Below are 6,611 nucleotides of genomic sequence, written 5' to 3'. Positions count from 1 at the left end.
AAGTATTCAACCTTTATGAAAGGCGGAGATTGGTTCCAACCCATCATGGACATGGAGGAGTCTCCTAGAAGGTTGTAAGGTGCTTGAGAAGGGTATTAAATGGAAAATAGGAAGAGGTGAAACTATCAAAATCATGGAAGATTCTTGGTTTGGTGATAACCCTCCCTTTAATTTTCCTCCAACCAAGAACACAAATCCTACTTTCATCTAGGTTAGACAACTATTAAAGGAAGATGGAAGCTGGGATCAAAACCTAATCCAAAGCAATTATCCTCTGGAGGTGGCGAGAATAATTTGCCAGACCACTAGATCACAAACAGAGGACAAATTAATTTAGAGCAAGGAGAAAAATGGTTTATATTCAGCAGCTTCAGGTTATGTGTTGCATTCTACTTCTATCACATTCATGAACAGCAACTAGATTCAAAATTCAGAGACAGAAAATTCTGGGACACAATTTGAAAACTCAAATGCATTCCAAAATTTAAAGTATTTCTATAGAAGTTAAGTCACAATGGCTTATCTTTGATGGAGAGACTTCACTCCAGAATGACACTACAACAAATAAGGGTTTTCACAATGGTCAAAAACGGTTACCATAGATTGAAAAACCGTTCCCAAAATTTTAGGCAACGCTTTGGCAACGGTTTTTGACCTGTGGTATATGTGGCCGTTTCCAATGCTCAAAGGCAACAGTTTTTTTTTACCTAAGACAACAGTAACAAAAAACCATTGCCAAAGTTACTAGTATAGACAACGATTTTGACAACAATTTTTAAAGAACGGTTTAAAACCGTTGCTGGATAGGCAACGGTTTAAAACCGTTCTCTTTCATGACGTAACGGTTTAAAACAATAACTGGATAGGCAACAGTTTTAAACTGTTATAGTTTTATTATTCACAAAGCCAATGGTTTTAAAGCGTTGCTATTAGTGTTATTTTTGGCAACGGTTTTAATACCATTTCCCTTTTATAGCTGTCTTTGACACTGATTTTAACATAATTGCCTCTTGTGACTTTTGACAATGGTTTTTTGTAATTTAAAAAATTTTCTCATGAATGAAATTAGTTCTAACTTTTTTTTAATTTAGTGTTAATAAATAACCTAAACTATTTGAATCAAATTACTAAAGAAAACTAATTGAACATTTACCATCAAATTTGACTTATAAAAATTGTTGTAAGATCCACAATCACATTATATCATCATTGCAAAATAACATAATACTAATCTAGGTCATAACTACTTTTACTCATATCATCGTCATTTTTCAAAATACCATAATACTATAGCCTAAGGGTGGCAATTTCTTCATTTTTCTTCAACAAAATTAGTTTGATAACTCAGCTTGAGTGGACTTTCGTGGCTTCAATGGCAACTGCTCCACATAAAGAACTAGAAAGAATCTTAAATATGATCTTTATCTGTATAAATATTTTTAGCAGATTAGAAAACCTAGATACTAAACATTAAAAAGATAAACACAAAGTTATGTACCAACTTGTCTGAATCATATAAATCATGAAGTTGAAGCATCAATTAGGAACAGGAACTTGTAATAATTTCCAAGCAACTTGTTCAGAAAAAGTTTTACCTGTGTACTCCTTCTATGCAATATCCAAGCAACCGCACAAGATTTTTATGTCAAACATAGCCTATAGCTTCCACTTCAACCCTGAATTCTTTGCATAAACTAAGAAGTTCCACACCAGGTGAGTTAGTGTCCCAAAAAAAATTGAGGTTAATTCACGTTATCCATCAATAATAACTAATAATAATATAATCTCACTAAACTAATTAGTATAGCACAATAAGCTATAATAAGTATATAGCTATGCTTCTCACAGTAACAACGAACTGAACTAGTATAGCATAATAAGCTAAGAGAAAATTCGTAGTATTATATAGTTTTATTTGTTAAAGTATTTGTTAATAAGTATATAGCTATGCTCCTCACAATCGACTTAACCCTGCAGTTTCGGAGTAACTTGCAAATATAAGCATCAATGCCAACTAAAAAATCACAAACAAAATGTAAGATTTGAAGATAATTTGATACCATAAATAGATTTGTCAAATGTCAATACACAAACAATGCTCAAATATATCATGAAGACAAAATCATCCATGCCGGTGGCCGACTAACAGGTTCTCTTCTGGCAGCCTTCACCAGTAGAGGATCTGAAGACAAAATTACCACAAAAATCATGAATTTCTCTTGCTTAAATGAGTATAATCAAGAAAATAAAAGAGTAATCAAGAGAAAGAAATGCTTATAACAATCTCCTAAATTTGAACAATATTATTCATTTCTGTAAAACATACAAATGAATGTTAATCAGAACTTTTTCCCCCTCTTTCTCCATGCCTTCAATCAAACAACTTCAACAATCTCCATTAATTGATTCATCTCAAAGACTCAAAAATACCTGAATTACCCTCTCCTAGAACCCTATAACAATTTGTACCACTATCTAAAGTAACAAATTTGTTAAAATTGAACGCTATTAGGAACCAGCAACGTCACCTTTTTATCACACAGATAAAATAACTAGATTACCACTTCAAAAAATAAATGAACTGAAAGAAAAATAAAAAATAAAAAGATGCTAAATTAAACAAAATGAAGAGCACAATGAGAAGAAGGAAAAATTGTGGTACCGGAAGAAGAGGCAAAGCAAGTGATGGAGAAGTGCAGTTTTGGGTTGAAAGGGAGTGAAAGTGTAGCGTTTAAGGCATTAGAATATGGAAACAAAGAAGAAAATTTTCATCCAACAAAATCAGTGAAAGTGTTAATGGAAGTAGAAGCTAGTGTAGCGTTTAATGCATTAGAATGTTTGTTTGCTCAACTAAAAAATGACTTTTTTTTCTCTATTTTATTCTTTTCCTTTTATTTTTATTTCTTTCTTTCTTTCCTACTCGGATTCCTTCAATATTTTATCACACAAATCACCTTGTCCTACATGTAAAAGAAAAGAACAAATTGATGTTGCAACTTGTACCTGAAAGGAGCTTTTGAAAAGTAGCACAAGCTTCCTTCCACGCTGGCCTTTCAAGGATACAAACTTATTTAAATTAGGCTATTTTAATTACAAACACAACATGAAAACCAATTATTGTCCTATGCAAGAATTTAGCCATATACTCGACCATTAAAAAAAATTCTCATCATTAGATTGCACAAGCAGCGGTAGATTCAAAGGAAAAAAAAATGGACAAATTATTGTCCTATGCAATGAATATGAAAGTAAAAGAACTAAACCACAATGTCAAGCTACTAATAATAATGAATAACTGACCTTTGCCAATGATAAGACCAAGCTGCTTCAAGGTAAGTGTATGTCCAGTTTGGTGAAATTGAGTATGAGGGCAATTGGAATCAAAACAAAATCAGAGCAGCATTACCAGAAAACCAGTTACATACTAAATCAATCTTAAAACTAAAATAAAATCACAACAGCATTTCCAAATAACCAGTTACCAAATCAACATCAGAACAACATTATACCAAATCAACATTAAAATCAATATTAGGTGACAGCAAAGTAACTCGCAGGGAAAAGCTCACCAGGGCAGTGGCGAGTTGCAGCAGAAATAGAGTGGTGATCCAGACAACAACGGCGGCACACAGCTCAACAGCGACGGCAAACCCAACCCTGCCAGCGACGGCTTGGCAGCAACAGAGGCAACCTCCTCCTCCCTCATCGTGTTTCTCTCTCTACGTGAACCCTTTCTCTCTCTTCGAGCTCCTCAGTGGTGGCAGTGATGGGAGGTGCGATGGCGACGACGTGCTCGACGGTCAGGACCTTCAGCGGTGGTAATGGAGTCCTTGATGATGGTGGCTACTTCTCCTCTCTCGCGCGCATTCTTCTCCGTCTCCACACCCTTCGGTTTGCGTGACAATGGCGGCGGCTCCACAGAACGGCGGCGACAGACGGGCAGGGCGCAGCGACGGCACGTTGTTCTCCCTTTCCTTCCCTTCTTCCCCGATTCCCCCTTCTCTTTTTTCCTTTTCTTTCTTTTCCCCTTTCCTTCTGTTTCCTTTTTTGTACTTGTGTTTAGGGATGTAGGGTAACAAATTTAGAAATTTTGTGAAATTAGAGTTTTATTTGGTAATTCTAGAATTATGGCAAAATATATACGAATAATACAATAATTTTACAAAATATTTGAGATAAAATAATAATTTAGAATTCAAATTTAATATTGTAAAGATTACTTTTAAAATGCATAAAATTTTATTCATCGATATATCAATGAGCTAAAATAATTATTTTTAATTTAAATTATAAAATAAATGTATTAATCACATTTTATAAAATACAATTTTAAACCTAAAAATATTAATTTTTCAAATTAAATAATATAACTTTTCATCATTTTTCATCGCCAGAACTTTAATTTCAAATTATATGAAATAACCAATTAATAAAAAATACACAAGAATATTAATTAACTTAACTCCAAATATTAATAAAATTAATTTAATTATTCTTAATAGATTAGTTTATAAAAAAAAGAGTTCAAATTAATAATAAGTCATAACTTTTTCATAATAAAAGTTACTTAAATTAAATTGTACAATTCTTTCTTATTTTTCAATTACTAAAATTATATAAAATATTCTATTATAATAAAATTACTTAAGAATATTAATTGATTCAAAATGAATTTATCTCTAAATCTCTTTAATTATTTTCTAATAGAATAATTTCTAAAATTATATAGTTTAAACTTAATAAGATAAAATCACAATTTATTCATATTTAGATTTTCAAAAATGCGAGATGTTACATTATATATTTATAACAAAAATATATAATATTTATTATAAATTTATTTTAATTTTATTTTTTCTAAAAATAATGTGTTATATATTTATAACAATAGTTTTTGAGTATTTTATAAATTTAGTATTTATAGAAAAAATTATTTAAATTTTTATGATTATTTATAATTATTTTTATATGTATCTTTTAATTTGTATAATTATTTAAATAATATTAGAAAATTATTGTTTGATAAACAATTGTTGTAATGGTTATAAAACCATTCTTTAAAATAGTCAAAGAGAACGGTTTTATTTTGTTGCTATGTAATGAAAAATTGAACTTCATCAGCAACACTGTAAAAACTGTTGTCTAAAACTATCTAATAGAACGGTTTTAAAGTGTAGTATTTTTGCAACGATTTTTATGCGTTTTTTTTGTACAATTATTTAAACAACAATAAAAAATCGTTGCTTGAAAGCAAATCATAGTTATGGTTATAAAACCGTTCTTTAAAATAGTCAAAGAGAACGGTTTTAATTTGTTGCTATAAAATAATGAAAAATTGAATTCAACAGTAACACTACAAAAAATCGTTGTTTAAAACTATCTTAAAGAACAGTTTTACGGTGTTGCAAAATTCGACGTTGCTAAAGTCCATATTTATTGTAATGTGACCAATATTCCACCAATTTGCCAATAATGTCACCAACATCCTGAATCGGCATTCTACTGTTTCTTCACATGTCCAGAATCAGCAGTAATATAGACAAAACTCAGACAACACCTTGTTCCTGCCAACCAACATGATCAACCGCCATGAAAATGGCTTAGTTCAAGCTTCAATTTCATTAAATCAAGACAATAAAACAAAAATCTTCTTACCCAATTCTCATACACACTTTAGGGAATTTAGGTTGCTCGAAATCTTCAATTCTTTGAGGACAAATGTTCAATACCTGAAAAAATTCTAACTCAAACAAAAAGATTAACTTTAAAATTCACATACCGTGCATTTCTTTCTTTGTGACTGTTTTTCTTCTTTACTCTTGCATATTTTTATTGCTTTTTTTAGCTTTGATTTCTTTGAGTACTGCTCACTTGTGTTGGGAGATCTCATTTTGTTGTGATTGTTGTTGTCGAAGTGTGGACCAAACTCATTTTATGAAATAAAATAATATCTTGTCTTTGTTAAAAAATTAAAATAAAACGTTCAATTATTAACATAATTAATAATAAAATATTAAAATGCAACTGAATATTAATTTAATAATATTAGACAATTACTAAAAGATAATATATAATGTTTGACAAAAGATAATTTATCTTTTAATTTCTCAAAGATACCGAAGTAATTGCCATTATATTATGGAGTAGTATTGATTGCAACCTAATTTTGTGTTTGAAAATATTTTTTTTTATATTCTGAACAGACGGGATCGTAGCCTCCTTCCCCCTTTTTTTTTTTTTTGTGTTTTAAATATATTACTAACAAAATCTTATCTCACTGGGATAAATAAAAGTCGCGTATTTCAAACATGTTAGATGGTCAAAATTTAATTTCCCGTGAGTTCGTTCCCATCAAATATTTATTTTGTTCTATTGCATAGAGTTCGGTGAAAATTACAAAAATCCTCATTATGGAGAAATTTGTACTTGAGTATGGTTAGATGAGAAAAAAAAGTATAATAATGTAGCTTCCCCACTTTCACGATATTGTTAATACCGAAATCATTACAGCCCTCCAAAAATTGGAAAAAAAAAATCAAAGCATTACATATTAAATAACGCGTACTAGAAAATTTTCTTAATCACCTAAGAATTTTTCCCCCTCATGGGAA

The sequence above is a fragment of the Arachis hypogaea genome, chromosome 17 (assembly GCF_003086295.3).
Source record: "Arachis hypogaea cultivar Tifrunner chromosome 17, arahy.Tifrunner.gnm2.J5K5, whole genome shotgun sequence".
In the NCBI taxonomy this organism is placed as follows: domain Eukaryota; kingdom Viridiplantae; phylum Streptophyta; class Magnoliopsida; order Fabales; family Fabaceae; genus Arachis; species Arachis hypogaea.
This window is presented reverse-complemented; position numbering follows the sequence as displayed.